This window comes from Lissotriton vulgaris, chromosome 2_1 (assembly GCF_964263255.1).
Source record: "Lissotriton vulgaris chromosome 2_1, aLisVul1.2, whole genome shotgun sequence".
Classification (NCBI taxonomy): Eukaryota; Metazoa; Chordata; class Amphibia; order Caudata; family Salamandridae; genus Lissotriton; species Lissotriton vulgaris.
In genome coordinates, this window is record NC_141687.1 from 956,676,700 (window position 1) to 956,694,854 (window position 18,155).

Consider the following 18,155-nt stretch of genomic DNA (forward strand, 5'->3'; position numbering starts at 1 on the left):
AGGTCCATGTTTGCACTATGTTCAAGCGTACATGGTCCAGAACATCTTGCTTGCATTCAGACATCCTGAGTCATTGGTTGACTTGACAGTGAACACCAAAAGTCTTCAAAGTTAAAGTACCTCTTCGTTTGGCTCTTAATTCAAGAAAAATAAATAATTTCAATGTCCTGCTTTCAGGAGACTGATCTCTAATATTATAGTATCATCACAATTGTGCCTATTATAGAAAGGACATCACCATAGAAGTGTTAAAGATTTTGTTATTACATTTTTATTGGACTTTGCCGGTACAACAAGATATTACAGTAATACAACTGTGTGAGGCGCTATCTCAAATTAAACAAAAAAATTAACAGTATCAAGGACCCTCCCCGCCTACCTTTTAGGCGGGTAGGCAAGTCCTGCATCCCCATTTATACTTCTCATGTATCCATCTTCTATCCACCCACTTCCTTGGTTGTTTTTAGGTTTCGCCTGCCGAAGACTGCGCTCTGCGCAGCTTTTCGGCGCAGGCGAAATCTATTGTTTACTATATGGGCTTCAGGAACGTCCCCTGGCTCCCATTGGCTAGCTCCATAAATGGAGGCTAGCCATTGGGAGCGGGATCTGTCCGTCAAGGCCGGACCAGATTCGGGGGCGTTCCCGCGATTTTTTTCCCTCTCCACCCACTTGTGATCGTCATCGCGGCGGTGGGTGTGTGTTATTTTTTTTTTTCCGAGTCGGCTGTTTTCTTCCTTTTACAAGTGTCTGTTGGAGTTGGCTGCAAGATTCGAGTTCCCACGAGGCGATCAGGTAAGGAGCATTTTGTTTATAAATGTGTTTTCACTTTGTAAGTTTGCGTATTTTGTCCTGTGCCCGTTCCCGGCCCCCCCCCCCTCCCGCTGTCCGTGAGCCGTTCCCGCCCCCCCTTCCGCTGTCCGTGCGCCGTTCCCGCACCCCCCCTCCCGCTGTCCTGTGCCCGTTCCCGCCCCCCTCCCGCTGTCCGTGTGCTCGTGGTGCTTGTTTTCCTCAGTTTGCAAGGACTTGAGTAAAGTGCAGTCTACGATGCGAGTATAAGGGCGGGGAAGGACCAGATGGGAACGGAGCCTAGCACCAAGCTAAATTAGGAAATGCCCGGAGCATCCGATGACGCAGGCGCTGGGAAGGCAGGGCTGGGGCGGGAAGCAGCAGGCTCGGCGGGGCTCGTGATTGGCTGGGCTCCCAGACGTGCATACGGGGTGGGGGGCACCCTGAGCTGCTGCTGCCGAGTAAGCAGTCTGCCTCTGCAGCAGCCAGCAGGCAGAATTATCTCTTTGTTTCTCCGTGTGCGGAGCAGGCTGCCTCCTCTGGAGGCAATGTGTGGCGCGCCGACCCCGGGGTCCCCTCCACTGCTGTCCGCCGAGAAGCGGCAGTGCGTCCCCAGCACCACGGGAAGGCCATGAGAGTTCCTCTCTTCCGTGAGTATGAACAGCCCCTGAATGTCCTTTTCTTCTTCCAGGTGCACCATCCTGGTCCGGGTTTCGCCGATTCCCGGAGCAGCACCCCCTCCCGACCCCTGTTCTGCAGGGATGCACCGGCACCTAGACATACAGCCGGGGTTTGCATTGCCCGAGCGCTGGGTCTGCACCGCTCAGCGAGATTCTTTCTCTGTGCACCCAATGCTCTGTGCAGCTCTGAGCGGAGATCCCTCTGTCCTCAGAGGCTGGCAGAGTGTATTTGAGGACACCGGCGGCTGCCCTCTTGCAAGCAGTATGCGTACAGATGCATAGAGAATATTTCTTTTAAGTGCACTCTTAAATACTCAATTGGGGTGTTCACATGCATGTGTTTTTTACTTGTGGAAAGGTATCTTTTTCCCTTGTGGAAAGCACAGGCATTGAGTGGCCATCATTTCCCTGCGTCATGGAATGAATGGCTCCCTCGTACAAATGAGCAGATCTTTCTTAACAAAATGCAGAAAGCAATTTGACCCAGTGTACTCGAAATGCACAAATTCTTTGATTTTGGTTTTAAGCTAAAGATTTTTTTTCGTCACGACAAAAGCATTCCGGATCGGTGTGGAGCAGCAATTCGGGGAAACGTCCATTTTGTTACATAAGTATTCTGCAGGTATTTTCTTAGAATGCCAGTTTATGAAATCCTGCCCCTCCGGTGCCCCCTTAGCCGTGATCTGAATGCAAGCTCGCTGTTTGCTCAACATTCCAGGTCCGTCTGGGGCAGACAACTATGGTGGGGATTTCCTTTTGTGATAAGCAGTCTTTTTGCAGTCGCTTTATGTAATGCAGAGCTGATTTTGCAGTCCTTGTGGGAGGGGGGGAGAGGGCTCTTTGTTCTGCCGGCTTCTCCCCCTGGTTCTGGACGTGCAGGCTGGAATTGGTTCTTGCAGTGATGGAGGCGTCTGGGCAGGGTGCTATTTTCAGTTCCTCCCCCTTCTGATGCGGCTGGTGAAGCCCTGGGCAGCGATGACTTCAGAGCTATTCTTAGCCCCAGCTTCGTTCAGACAGGTAGCCGGGATCCCGGCGCAGCACCTTGCAGGGTTCCTGCAGCCCTGCGCATCCAGCCACCGGCATGCGCACCGTGTGACCGCTGGCCCTTTACTGCGTGACGCCCCTTCAGTCCTCGCAACCACTTCAATAAATCCCTGCGCTTCTCTTGCAGGGCGCTCGTCCGAACCTGCACCCCTGGCGAGTATGAAGTTCAACAAATGTTATGAGCACATCAGCGTGGTGAGTAGCATTTAGTTTTTTCTATGGCAGAACTCCATACCAATTAAGAAACTTACTAACGTAAATCTGACATTTCATATGTAACAGAATTGTCTGGTTAATGTAAAAAAGTGAGCATGACATGCAGTGACTGTGTTTGGATATATGTGAATTGCACCCTGTTTCTTGTTATGACAAGAAACGAATGAACTTGAAAAAGATTTTCTTCTTTTGAATACTGCCGTGAATGCTACCAATGAATAACTTGTAAAAGGACGTTGTGTGCTATTTCTGGATGGACGGCTGGCGCATTGCAGTGCTGGGAAGGAAAGGTTTAATGACGGCGAGGGTTCTGCTTGCAGTAGACACAAGGCCCAGTGGGGACAGAGATTTGAACCTCATCCCAGGAAGCCCGTTCAAAGTTCGATTCAAGTCGTGCAAAAAGCTGTACTTCCCTGCTGAAAAGGCAAATAATTTACTTTTGAACTAGTTGTAATTTGGAGCCCTAGCCTTTGTGAATGGGATGAGAGCTGCCTGTCACCCTGAAGTACATATATTAATAGTGTGAGTTGTTAGAACGTAGAAATTGCAATGTATCGAACCTAGATAGACTGCTGTTCACAGGAGGTGTTCTGCTATATATCGTTTTCTCTAGGTAGAAAACGAAGTTGGAAAACTTTCCTTCAAGCAACATCAGCTTTTTTAAATTTTATTTCCAAGGTACCATGCTTCCTCATATTTCTCAGTGTGATGAAAAGTACCATTCTTTCTGTATACAGGAATATGTCGCCCTGGGTTATGTCATACTATGCAGTGTTTGTCTCAATCCTATGTTTTTTTACTGTAATGACGCTGCATCAAGTGTTCGCTACCTATGACCCACACCTTCCCGTCTCCTCTTCAGTGACCCATCTGAACTCAACATGCTTTTATTCTTTCACCTACTGACCGAGGACAGGAGCTTGCTTTGCATTTACAAAATGCATTTTTACGCTTTATCCCTTGTGCCTTAAATGTTTTGCTAAGTTTTTAAATGTTCTTCACTGCCGATCCTTCCAGTTTGAATGGGGTCGTATTAAGGGAAAAATCCCCAGTTTTCTGTGCTGTTCGTGACTGCTTTTGTGGCATGTGACACTGCTACCACGTTTCATGTTCAGCACATTTTTAGAGAACTGTGCAATATATCAAAGCCATACACAGCATAAGTCATCTTACACGACGAGCAGATTTTTGTCAGTGCTTCCCTGTTTTGTGCTGAACCGGCTCCTTCATCATAGTTTTTTACGTTTATTTCCGCCTTTTGGTTATAGTGACTGTTAAATAAAATTACTCTAAAGATCTTTAAGAAATCTGGCAGGCATACAGTACATTTAGAATACACTTAGTATGCCAAGATTCCAGCAGATGCTTAAAAGGGAAAAGGTCAGAAAAGATTACTCACGCTAAGAACTTTGGCAGTATTTCATGAATCTTCAGGGATTAGCTTCAGGAGGAAGTCATAACTCTTGGCAAAGGGAGCCATAGAGAGGGTTCCGGGTCCAGAAGTAGGCAGTGGTTACTATTCCTGCTACTTTCTGGGGCCGAAGAAGGAAAGGGGCCTGCACTGTAACCTAGATCTGCAAGCCCTCAACTTCTTCCTCAAACAAGCATTTACAATGCAACGGTTTCGCCTTTGGAAAAGTTAGAGCTATTGGCAATGTAAATGACAATGCCATTTATTTATCAGTTTTCAAAACCAACACAAATACAAATTTTGTCATTTACAATGCCAATAGCTCAAACTTTTCCAAAGGCGAAACCGTTGCATTGTAAATGCTTGTTTCCTTTCGTTTGCAAAGCCTTTCCTTTATGTCTCCATTCGTCCTTCGGGCATCGCATTTGCTTTATGAACACCCAAGTGGCCATTTCGCTGACTGTTGAAGGCCTTAGCAATTTAGCTATTATCATGTCCTTAGATATATAAACCACTGCTTATACAGTTTTATATAGCTCCCCCACTCAATGTTTTTTATCAGTTCCACTCACCAAAACCCTGCCCGGATCCTCCCATCTGTGAGTGTAGCCACTGTGTATGTTCATGGTGGTCCAAGTCACGCTGGATCAGATAATTGACTCATCAGTTCAGCCCAGTCCCTACCATAGAAATGTTGACTAACTACTTGAGAATATTTTTCCATGGGTCAAGCCTTGCATATTACCTACAAAAGATGCGTTTTTAGCACCTTCATAAAAGCGGAGAAATCGCCAGAGCGCCTCAGCCACTGAATTAGACTGCCCACCCTAAGACTTAAAAGGCTTGACCCCCTTTTGTTTTAAACTTGACGTGAGTGAAACAGATTTGGATTTGGACTGTTTCAAAGTGCAATACTAACTATATAGAAGAGATTACGTCTGAACTTGTATTGCAAAAAATATCAGATAAAAGACGTGTGGATGATTAATAAAATCCCAACCGCCTTGAACGTCAACAAAAGGTATAGAAACTCAAGCTGTCCTTAAATAGAACTGCAGTCATAGCAGATGGCTGCAAAACCAATGTCTGCATACTTTTAAGGTAACCCCCGCTGGTAGTCACGAATACCATTGAAGATCACATCACGTTAAACATATGTTATGCTCGGAATATTAAGTACTTAATGGCTTTTGCATTTACCTTATTTTTAAAACTTTTGGAAGCTTTTTTCTCACTGTCTCCACTTTACGTGTTTAGCAGTCTAACAGTTAAAATAGAAACTATATGGGAGGACGACAAATGTGCAAAGTTAAAGGTTCTATTTATTGTTTATAAAAAGCAAAAGGAAGTGTAAAATTATGTATTGATCAATCGCTGCTGCTCGGTGATCCACTTATAATCCTGTTTCATACCTCACATAACAGTTCACGAAATTAGGTCAGAATGTAAGTAAAATGCTTACCAAAAAAGAATAAAAGAAATTGCATTAGTTTGAAACACGTGTTACTGTGAAAAAAAAAATCTTTGTATCACCTGGTATCTTTCCATAAAAGGAAAATATTTTTTGTGGTTAGTAGGTCGAAAACTGAGACTCGATCTTGCAACAGATATCAATACTCTTCCTTCATGCAGTAAACGAGGGGCCATCTCCACAATCAAATCTATAAAATTTAAAAATACAGAGTTGAGGTTTTCTTGGGCTTTGGCACAGATACCGTCCATCACATAATAAAAGCCCCTGTAAATACTTATCAGGCAATTCAATGTTCTCTTTTAAACAGTTTAGTAGATTGATGGGATTAATCTGCTATACTGGGAATTATATCTGAAGATTAATACACTGAACTGTACTTATCATTTCATGGCAGCAATTCTGTCACTTGTGTCAATTTGACCCAAATATATGATGGCCAAGTCAACACAGGTTGGATCGATGGCACAGAACTGTGTTCCATGCTATATAGAAAATCTGTATTGATTTATGAAAAATGTATTTTCAGGATCCTGCTACTGTAATCTGGAGTCCTTAGAGACTAGTATAATTGTAAAAAATTAATAAATTAGATATTCGAATTGCTTGAATCTGTGTGAAAGCAACTCAGTATATTAAATTAACGTAATGCCAAAAAAACGTATTCATTTAATTTTTACACATTTGGCAAGGGCGCTATGTTTAACAGCATCCGTTAAACTAGGGGTTAGATATGTGTACACATTACATTTTTGGAGTCTGTTTAGTTAAGAGGTCTACAAATTATTTTCCTACTGACAGTATTGGTATTTGGTGTATTTTGTTCTACATGCAAAGCATTTACCCTCAGTTAAATTAAATGCAGGTGTTTCAACGGACACCATTCTGGGGAAGTTCTTTTGCCCACCCCCATCTCTTAACCTGAGGCATGGTTACGACTGATCTACAGTATGTATATGACCCAACTTCATCATACTGGATCTTATGGTTATATCTAAAATTCTTTTACCCTTCCGCCCCCTGTTGGTTAAGCAACCAAAACGTACCAACATACTGATGATCTCACACCACTGATGATATGCCAATACATACAAGATCAAATATGGTTTTATATTTCATACCAGTGTTGCACGAAACAAATACAAAGTAATATTTCTCGTTCAGGAAAAAAAAGACCAGCTAACCACAGTTCACCCACACTGCAGCAGCCCCTGCTATTTAATACAATACATAGAGACTGTATTGCCTGGCTTTGGTTTGAGACCCGATGCATGCATACAGGTTTCCCTTAGGACTTTAACAAGATCTCCCATTAATAAATGTACCAGAATTAACCAGCCATAGAGCGAAAATAAGTAGGGCCAGGGATCATTTCCTTATTGTGTCCCTCCTGCCCGAAAATGGAGCCCATTTAGGGGTGCTTACCAGTAAGGAAGAGGCAAATTCGCTCATCTCTCCTAAATTAGAGTTTGATCATTTCTGAATAAACTGGCATACAGGCAGTTCTTTATTCTCTAAAGTCAGGTTAAAATGAGAAACCACAATGAAGTACAAAAATATTATGCAGCTTAGGAGTAAGTTGCCACCAGAATACCACCAGAGCATAAACAAACCACTGACCTGCTTATCAAAGAGCCTTGTTGCTTCGAAAAATGCATTGCTTTGACTTCGATGGTCCTTCTTATCATCGGCCTTACTCATTTATACACTGAGCAACTTATGAGTTCTAATTCTTTGGTTCCCAAAGAAAGTCTACCAATTAGCAGGTGACCTTCCCTCACCTGCTAACAGCAATGCCCTATACTAATATTTTTACCAGAGGGCTGTTTCTCCAGTCCCTCCTGACACCAGTCCATTCAAGTTCTTGAGGGTCAAAACGTCACATTCTAGACAACATAGAATTGTTTGTCACGGAGCCATCAGGCTTGGAGGAAATAGCTTTGTGATTCATAATCAGACTATCATCCACAGCCATTTTCTTGTGGACCTTTCACGTGGTTTATTTTTTGTACCTGCTATGAACATGTGATACACCACAAGCAATGTGCAATTTTTACACTTATCTTAGAGCACCCATTGTGAAAATTATTAAATAATCATTTCTGATATTTGTGTGGATACACTCCATAATAATGATTAACATGGTATAAAAAAAAATCTCAACACAGATTACGAAACGGTTTTTGGGACTTGCAATACCAGTTCAACCAAAACAGAAGCAACATCTGTTTTACCAATAAGATTCCCATTACTGCACTGAACCATGTGCTCTATCCAGGTTCTCTCTGATCCATTGCACTAGTTGCTAGGCTTACTGGGTTACTTCCATTAGACATTTAAATTAGGTATTGTGATACAGAGCCAACAAAAGCCACTAGGAAGAAGAATGATTGTCATGTTGGAGTAATGGCCACTTAAAAATAAACAAATGCAGGCATGCTGCAAGAGGCAATAATAAATTGTGATTTGTTAGGATTTATAGATCTGACTAGAAAGGTATGGGTTCTGAAGGCGACCTATGCACATGGTCTATTATAATTATCCTCCCCATAACTAGCAACCCTGCAACTGCAGTCATCACCACATAGCAAATCGGATAGACTGCCACAACAAACACAGGATTCCATTTTGAAACGTGGCAAGCCTTCATAATAAAAACACACAGCCTGGCTAGATTTTGTAGTAGGTTTTAATTTCATTTGCTTACAGAAGACCTGGCTTCTGGAACCTCTACACATTTACGGATTCAGTACAAATCATGTTCCAGCTGTGGCATCTAGCCACAGTAGATCGAAGGGTGGGTAATTATGTATGTCTCCAACAACCTTCCATTTTTTTTTAAATAACTATGGTGGCACATAATCTGTATTAACAGCAGATTGTCTGTGATATCTCAAGAGCTGCCGGGCTAGCTGTATTCAATTTTTACAACACTTCCTTGCTTGATATTATTGCTGTTTTTCAACAGTTGGAAAACAATTTTGAGATCCTCTGTGCAAGAAATAGAAAGGAGACGATTATCTTATGGGGGTGGAGATTTCCATACAAAGTCAAAGTCAAAATGTATTGTTTCCAATTATTAACAATTATTACAAAATGACAGTGCATTAGATAATCGTTGAAATTCGTAAAATGTTCTTATTATGTACATGTTAAAAAAAACATCTCTTGTCTCCCCATGTTCCGCTTGACGTAGGAGCGATTCTACTTCTCTCATGTATTTGACCCCCCTACAAGCCAACATGGGAGACGATCCCTCCAGCCATCGAATTACAGCTTGCCTGCATGTACGAATGTTCATTTTATTAAAAATGTTTTTTAAAAGTCGTCTCCTTGAGTCCATAAGAGCCGGGCAAACACATAGCAGGTGGGGTAATGTTTCATTTTGGTACCCACATAGGCGACAATGAGGGTCTGTATAACTGCCCTTCCAGGATGGTAGCAAGTCCTTAGAAGGCTGTAAGCCCAGCCGGTGTTCTATATATCTCTGTTTTATATTCTCATTAAAATGGCTTTCTAAATAAGGCTGTGGCTTTGGCCCAGAGTATGAGTTTATCACTGACCACCGTGTCGTCGCTTCGAAATTATAATTTTGTCTTCAAGAAAGGATTCCCATTTGACAGCGTTGTTTGTTGTCTTATCAAAGCTGGTTCTGTCCGGGACTGAATCCCATGTTGATTGGATTGTTAAATCCCTCAATGATTGCAACAAGTCTCCCCAGCTGCCTAGTGTAGACTGTTTCTGCTGGTTTTCGATTTCATTCCAACACAGGCTGTCCAGTGAGCCTTCCTCTGACAAACGTAATTTGTGGCAAAGTTTCGCAAAAGTACCCATACTGTGAAATTTATGATTCAGCAGGCCAGATTCTAGGCGTACCTGTGCTGGTGAGGCTGATTTTGGAAGATTTAGAGCCGCTTTATATACCTTTGTTTGTAGGTTATTTAGCAGCCCCGCTTCTTTGCCACACCAGGTGGCCAATGCGTATGACAAGGTGGGTAAGGTCTGTGATTTCATCACGTTTAGCAAGTGTGTGTAGTTTGGACAGCTCAACTTTTTCCGCAATAACCGATGTGCATAGATCAGGGAGTGTGTTTTCGCCTTTAGATCTATTTTATGTTCTTTGTTGGTCGGGCATCGCCCCAATTTTAATCCTAGATATTTATAGGATACTTCCTCCTTTATTTGGGTTCTGTTTGCGTGCCAGTTGAATGTTGTTTTCTTCGGATCTACTAAGCGGATTACTTTGGTCTTTTCTTTATTTAATTCTAAGCTTTCATGCTCCAAATAAATTACAAGGTTGTTTATCATTCTTTGCAGCCCTATTGGGGTTTGACTCAACACGACCACGTCGTCGGCATATTGAAGAAAGGGAATTGGGGTGTTTGCCAAGTTCGGTGGGTGACCTTCCCCCACCTGTATGTGTTTGGTAATGTCCGCCATGTAGAGATTAAATAAGCTTGGAGCCAGTACACAGCCTTGTTTTAGGCCCTGTTGCGTGCGTATTTCGGCAGTAATGCTGCTACTGTCTCTCAGTTTGACTCTAGCCCAGGTGTCACTGTACAGGCTTATTATAGCCTCCAATAGGTTCTTCGGTAACCCCCATGATCTTAATTTTTCCCATAGTCTGTTCCGGTTCACCCTACCGAAGGCGGATCGCAGGTCTATAAAACAAGCAAACAGTCTGGTATTCTTTGCTTCTGCTTTTTCCTTTAGAAGGGCCAAGGTTGTCAAATTTATTAAAGTGCCCATTCTTGGCCTAAAACCCGCTTGCAACATGGGTATTATGTTTGTGTTCTCCATCCAGTCTTGGAGATGCTGCAGCAAGCATGATCCATATAGTTTCGCTTCCACGTTGATCAGGGATATTAGCCTGTAATTCCCTGGGTCGTTGTGATCGCCCTGCTTATAAATGGGGTGTATTATATTCCCTTTCCAGGACTTGGGCATTTTGTTCTTACTATAGATCCAGTTAAAGAGTGGTGCTAAATATTCTGCCCAGAACTCCGGGGAGTATTTAAAAAGCGCATTTGGGAGCCCATTAGGACCTGCTGCACCCTCTGTTTTTAGATGTTTTATTATACATTTTAGCTGTTTGGTTGTTACCAGGGTGTCTAGGACTCGTATTATTTCTTCTGGTGTTTTTGGTGGTATTGTGGGCTCCTTGCCCGTTTTATTTTTGGGCCGATTTTCGTTGGCCATGGTTGGCATGCTGATATCTTTCTGCTGGATTTCTTGTGATCTAAAAAGAGCTTCTGCATGCTCTGAATTTTTGGTGCATATTCTGCACTCTTTTTTACACTGTCGATTTTGTCCGTTCTCCTTGTCAGAAAACATGTTTTTAACATGCTGGATCCATTTATTTTCTCCTATTCCTGCCTCTTGTCTGAGTAGGGTGCCCTTTGTCAATTTGTTAATAATACCCCAAAATGACCGACCGTTTTTATTTTTACTTGCAACTAGTAATTTTGTCCAGATTTCTTCTTGGTATAGTTTTTTTGCTTTACTCAGCAGGGTCTTATATTTTTTCCGCATGGCCTTTAATTTCACCTTATCCGGTTTCTTTCCATTTTTCACTATTGCTACCTGATACCGGACTTTGCGTGAAATTTTCCTTTTTTCCTCCCTGAGGGAGAGGTTGAACCAAGGTTTCTTCCCTGTATCGATTCGTTCTTTATTAGGTTTCGTGGCTGGAGGGTCTCTCGTTAGGACACTACATAAATATTTCCATGTTTTTATTGGGTTTTCTTTTTCTTTACTTGTCATTTCCGACAATTGTTTTTTGAATTTTTCTATTGTTGGTTTTATGTCTTTCCCTCCCCATATCACTTTCCGAACGTTGAATTTTTCAGTGTATTGAGCAACAGTATTGATTTTTTGGGATTTGTTGACCAGCGTATTGATTTTAGTAATTAATGGGAAGTGATCACTTTCTGTGCGTTCCATACATATTTGTGTAAAACATCTTCCGAAAAATTCAGTGGTTTAATTCGCACAAACTAATTTCACACACAACTGTTATGGGGACATGTTGAAAGAACGACTGTATAAGTTTGACTTGCTGTTTTTAAATGAAATTTGCTTTCCCAGTGTCCAATTTAAATGTAACTAATGGTAGAGATGCCCTCAGTGTCACAGATTTTGTGTTATAGTCTAGTAACTTATCATGAATACTAAAGTTTCCACCAGCTCGCTCTAATTTTATCCCGCCGTCTGATCCTTAGCCAACCCCCCCCCCCCCGACATGGCCGATAACATTGAACTGACCTCACTAAATGGGTACCCACTACACTGATCACAGGTTGAACGCAGGTTTTTTTTTTTAAAGCAGTTAATCAGCACACATACTATACTATGCTGATCACAAGTTGAACGTTGGGGGATTTAAAGCAGTTAATCAGAACACATAGAGAGGATTTTGAGACTTCTGTACACAAGTCCGTTGACACACGAATCCTGACCAGGAACTTAATGGAGATAACATGAGGGATAAAGGAGGGCCTCTCTGCTGCCAGAGGGCGCTCTAAACATATTAAACAAGCATTTGCAATGCAATAGGTCTCGCATTATTAAAGTTTGAGCTATTGGCATTGCTAATAATATTGCAAGACCAATAGCTCAAACATTCAGTAATGCGAGACCTATTGATTTGCAAACGCTTTTTTTCTGGACATTGAAATATTTTTATAGCAATTGCTAATAATTGAAGTTTGAAATTAGCCTTTTTCTGCTACCAGTCTATACCTTAACCAAATGCTTGTTTAATTCTTCAATTCAACCTCTATTAACCTTCAATACAAAAAATCATAAGTATATTAAGGGTTGTACTTGCACATATCTTCATTTCAACCCCGTAGGACATATGCAGATTTAGAATACAGTAAAATATTTGTATGAACACACCCTGGGAGTGCGTGGGTGTTGCATATCGCTATTCAATTGATATAGCAATTCACTGAGGCCATTAACGCTATTCAAAGGCACAAAATAATTGAGTCAGCAAAGCGTTACAAATACATTGCAAATTCACAGCTACTAAAAAGGTGCACATAAATCCCAAAGATTAAACCGAAGAATATTTGAAATGCAATACAATCTGTGTCGCCTTTGGGACTTAAGTATTTAGCCATGCAGCAAACGGTCGCGCTTCCAGTTAAAGTGTAAGGCAGCAGCTGCAGCTTAGTGCTAGAATACACTACTATTGTCTCTAAGAGCAGGTGACGCACTTCGGGAAAGTTTCAGTCCCATAAATGAGATAAATATACTTGAAGGTTGCTGCCGCACCTTTCCGGCATGTACATGATTCCTACAACTCTGGAGTCTGTTGTGGGGGAAAGGTACTCGGTGCCTGCACAGCAAGGTCTCACCTACCCATCGTAATCGATACCTTTTCTGAAGCTTTATTCAGCGTGAACACAACCTGCCAGCACCAAACCGCGCCACACCAATGACAACTCCCACATGAATTCATACCTTCATGCCTAGGCGGCACAGGAAGGTCAAACCCGAGCGGCAGCTCAACTTCCTGTGATTTGGGGCAAATCATGTATTCCCCCGTTCCACAAAAACTGAAAAATATTCTCTCACGTGCAAAACCTATGCCTTGCACGCAAAGCGCCCCAATGCTATATAAAGCAGCAAAACACATACCAAGTGTGCATGCGCTTTAAATGGTAGAAGAAAATACAGATTTAAATGTGTTTATCACAGCCACGCCATCAAAGCAAATGCTCTTTGTTATATTATAAATAACATACAACTGTGTCAGTGTAAAACGAAGGATAGATGGTCACTCTGGCTCTAAGCTACTTAATTCAAAACATGCCCCATTTTCCAGCGTTATATGTAGAAGGCAGTACTGTTGCTGCTGGTGTTCCTTCCTCAACACTGTCAGCAAGCATTAAAACATATTACATCATCATGAGATGAGAAGCACATACACAAAAGCATACCTTCTGCCTCCGCGGCATGGGGGAGGTAAATCCTAGCGTCCGGTCAACCTCCTGTGATTCTGAGCAAATCACGTAAACCCCGCGCCACAACAACAGAAAAACATGTCCTCAAGTGTAAAACCACTGCCTCATGTGTAAAGCACTTTAATGCTCTCTGGCTAACTTAGCGCTATGTAAATCTGCAAAACACATACTAAGTACGTACACAATTTACGTGGTAGAAGGAAATGCCGATTTAAATGTCTGTCTCACAGCCACGCCATCAAAGCAAATTCTATATGTTATAAATAACGTCCAATGGTCTGTCTGAGTAAAACAAAGGATAGAAGGTCACCACGTGCATGGAGAGTTGTTCACAATAAAAACAAGCTTCTGTCATCGTGACGTCAGCCTTACACAACCCTGGGTCAGCGTGACGTCCATGCACGGAGGATGTGTCATAAACAAACTACCCCTACCGCCATCCACCCGTGCAGCCCTTCTCAACCCCCTGTCACCGTGACGTCAATGGGCTGACATAAAACTATCATGTTCCATCCGTGCGGCCCTACACAAGCTTCCGTCATCGTGACGTCACCCGTACACAAAACAATGTCACCGTGATGTACATGCACTGACGCTGCGACATCAACCGATCACTGCCATTAACCCGTGAAGTCCTTCTAAACTCCCTGTCACCGTGACATCAATGAGCTCCGACATCAAACCACCGCGGTCCCTCTGCGCAACCATAACACCGCGACATCATAAAACCTTTTCGGTCGCTCCATGCACCCTGGCGTGCCCAGCTGTGACGTCCAATGATTTCTCATGGGCTGGCAGAAATCCACCACGAGCCAAAACGTCATCCACCATTCGTGGCCCTAAGTGCCTCACCATTTCTACCATAGTACTCTCCCAAAGCCTACATACCACATCAGTGGCCTCATCATCGGGATATATCACAAAAGCTGCGTCGCATTTCATCATATAACTGCGTCATATTAAAACAGAAATAGATCACATCAATGCAAAATGGCAATTCAGAGGCATGTGAATATCACACACAAACACCCATGAAACATGGAAATGTAACACAAACAGTCCCACCGCGCTCGACGAGGCAGTAGAAACTTGTAAATACGTGTGTCATGGTCTCTCTGCCCGCTTGTGTGAGGGGAGATAAAACAAGCCCTCGGGAGGAGGAAGAGCTGGACACGGTGTGAGGAAGAAACCAACCCGGCAGGAAAGGTGCAGAGAACGCCGAACAAATCACGGCTTCCCTGCAAAATGCATCCCCAAAAAAATAAAACGCCCGCGAGTGGTGCGCGTGCGCCACTCCGAGGCATATGTCTTCAATTATTGCGGCCGTGTCTTGGCACGATAATTGAAGACATGGGTTTTGGTGCGCGTAACAGACACCAATAGGCCATGGGCGGAGCTACGCGAACCGCCTATGGCCTACTGAGTGTTCCGTTACAAAACAACTCGCACTACAAGCCCAATCAAAATGGACCATAGGAAATTAACACGCACAAGCGTGTGCATTTCCTAGGACCATTTTGAAAACCCAGACAAAAGGACTCTTGCTGCGCAGCACTGCTGCGCCGTGCAACGCAGGGCGCGAGCCCTAAAAGGGGTGGTTTGATTCAGAGTGCTCAAAGGCCCACAAGAGATTTACTGGGTTGAGGTGTGTTCAGCCTTTCCTGGTTGAGTCAGGGCTGGGCTGAATAGACCTGGGCTGCATTTAAAGTAGAGGGAAGAGATTTCATTGCACCTGAATGGGGCCTGGTCTGCCTTATACAATGCAGACTTCACCTCCTGCCAGGAAGCTGGACCAGAGAGAACAGAATTGGTTTGGGCTGAGCACAGAGCCTCTCTGCCACCAGAGAACAGAGGTAAAGACTGTATAAATATTGGGGCCCAGACCACAGAACTTTGGATTACTGCTGAACTAAGGAACCTGCTAGGAAGAAGAGCAGGAAAGCTGGAGGGACTGCTGTGTCGGCCTGCTGCTGCCGTCTTAGGCAGGGAGAGGACTAGATTGTACTTTCAACATCCTGCTGTTTTCTCCAAGGGCTTGAAGAGCATGCCTCCCTGTTGGAAGTTTGAGGGAGATAAAATACTTCAGATAACGTTCTTAGATCAAGGAACCTGCCAGGAGTACTGCCCCACTGTGGTGGTGTTGCTTTGCTGGGATGGCCTGTAGTTGCTGCTTCTGCCTTGGGCAGTGAAAGCACTGGACTGAACTTGCTTCACTTGTCACAGAGTATCTCCAAGGGCTTGAAATAGAGCCTGCCTCCTGTTCACAATGTCTCTGGGATAGCAAAAGACTTCACTTACCTCTGGGTACCACCTCTGGAACAGTGGGTTTCAGTTTCCACAGAGGGGGAAAGCAGTCGACACAGTTACTGACACCGCTGCTGGCTCTGTGTCCTGAAGGCACCGCTGAGGGCACCACCGCACTTCGCACCACAACCCTGGTCTCACCGACGGTGACTGCTGCCGTCACAGAGCCGCTGCCTGCACGGCGACCTGTGGGAACCACACTCTGCAGTCCTGCTCTCAAACTACGCTGCCTGCTGACCTAGACACCTGTGAGCGCACTGTGGTTAGGGGGCACTGCTCGTAAGTCACATGATGCACCGCCCTCTCCCACACCAGTCTGGGGTGACCGACACCAGCTCCCATCAACCGGCACTGCTGCACACACCCTGACCTGTCAGCACCGCAACGAGCACCGCCTCACTTTGCCCCGCAGCCCTGGTCTCACCAATGCCGCTGGACGACTGTTACCGAGCAGCTGCCTGCCCGAGACTTGAGTGCAACACAACGCTAAGCTTTATATCGCAACTGCCAAGGTTGCCACAACCAGCACGCACCAAAGAAGTCTTATCGTTTTGTTTGCACAAATAAATATTGCTTATTTTTCTAAAACTTGTGTGGTGGCCTTTTGTAGTGTTTTTATTGTATTACTGTTGGTTATGCACAAATGATTTACACACTGTCTCTGAGATAAGCCCGACTGCTCATGCCAAGCTACCAAGGGGGAGAGCAGGGGTTATTCAGTAGTGTATCCTACTTATCCTGACTAGAGGCCCCAAGTTCCAACATCCCTATTTATAACAAGCATTTGCAATGCAAAAGGTGTCGCATTTGCGAGAATTATTGGTACTATAAATGGCAATGCCTTTTAATTATGTTTTAAAAAACACAAATAAAAAGCATTGTTATTTAAAATGCCAATAGCATCAACTCTCGCAAACGCGAGTCCTATTGAAATGCAAATGCTTGTAAAAGCCCCCCTAGTTGCACTTTCATTTTAATGGCAGCTGCACCCCTGCTTGTCTACAGAAAGGCGCGCTTCCGCCCATTAATGTAAAAGCGAGGTATGGGGCACTTTGACCATAAAGCATTTGCCCACCAAGTTTTTTTTTTTAAAGCACGGCCCGCCACAGGGACAGCCAGGCCTTTGCCTTATGTGCGCCGCTGAACACAGTCGCATAGTTTTTTTCTATTTATTAACTTTTTTGTTTACAAGCGCCCCCATGCCGTATCACTTTCTAAAGACGAGCCACGTCTAATGAAATGTAAATGTACAGGAATTTATATAGCGCAAATCACCGAGCGGTTTCTAAGCGCTTGCTTAGGAAACCCGTCCTGGTATTCCCCTGTGAGATAACCCCGGCAGGGTATCCGCAAGGTGAAAGCCAGGCATCCCGCCGCGAGGGGCCGTTGTGGAGATTAAGCAAGCTATTGCCCAGAGTCGCAGAGTGTGAACCCGTGAATCGAGTAGGCACCGGAGCGAGAATTGTCGAGTCCATGGACATTTTTAGGACTCAAGACCCCGCCGAGCCGGGAATTGAACCCTGGTCCCGGGCTGACCTCTGCTTCCAGATCTGCCTCCTCTAAACAGTGAGCCACACTTCTCCACAAGGTCCTTGACTGCTATTAAAGTGAAACTGCAATATGGTGCGCTATCAAAAAAAAAAGTAGTATTTGCAATGCAATCCATTTGAAAGACTCTAAGCTATTGTCATTTACAATGCCAATAGATCAAACTCTCTTAAATGCGAGACCTATTGCATTTGTATTTTTCCGGATGTACATCCCGGGCAAACAGCTGCTCTGACGAACAGCCACATCCATGTAGCATCCAATTAAGAAACCCGGCCCTGATGTAACAAAAACAAGTATGTCGACCCGCACAGAACCAAACGCGCAGGCACCAAGATTTATTGTGGAAAAATAACGAGTTGGGCGACCAGAGTGCAACAAGATGTGCGGCTACCATAATTTACATACCAGTGATAACGAGACAAGCCATCGAGACAAACATTCATTGTGAAAGTGCACACAAGTTTAAATGCTCAGAAAAGGCTTTGGAAATGACAAGAGTGAAAGAACTTGTTGTGCTTTTTTCAGGAACACAAGTAAAAGGAGAGTGGGGTGGATTAGAAGGCGGAAAGCAGTGCCACAAAGATTCTGCTATCCGTAGCCAGCATTGTAGTTGCTTTTTGTAAGGCAGTCTGTTGTATAAGCAATGTGTTCAAAAAGTGTCTCCTGTACTCAGCACCGCACAGCCTTCACCCCCTCGCAGCTGCCGTGGTCTGTCTCCA

At 43.9% G+C, this 18,155-nt stretch overlaps 1 protein-coding gene across 9 annotated transcripts in view; it reads right to left on the reverse strand.

Annotated features, from left to right (window-relative positions):
* Positions 1-18,155, reverse strand: part of ZMYM4 (zinc finger MYM-type containing 4) — a 1,284,131-nt gene that overhangs the window by 1,007,331 nt on the left and 258,645 nt on the right. Inside the window, exon 1 of one of the 9 annotated variants that reach the window (XM_086956519.1) lies at positions 5,671-5,798. The exons of the other annotated variants lie outside the window; for them this stretch is intronic. The gene's annotated coding sequence lies outside the window, so the exon portion shown is untranslated. Of the gene's footprint in view, positions 1-5,670; positions 5,799-18,155 lie in introns of those variants that run through there. 9 annotated transcript variants of the gene reach the window in all.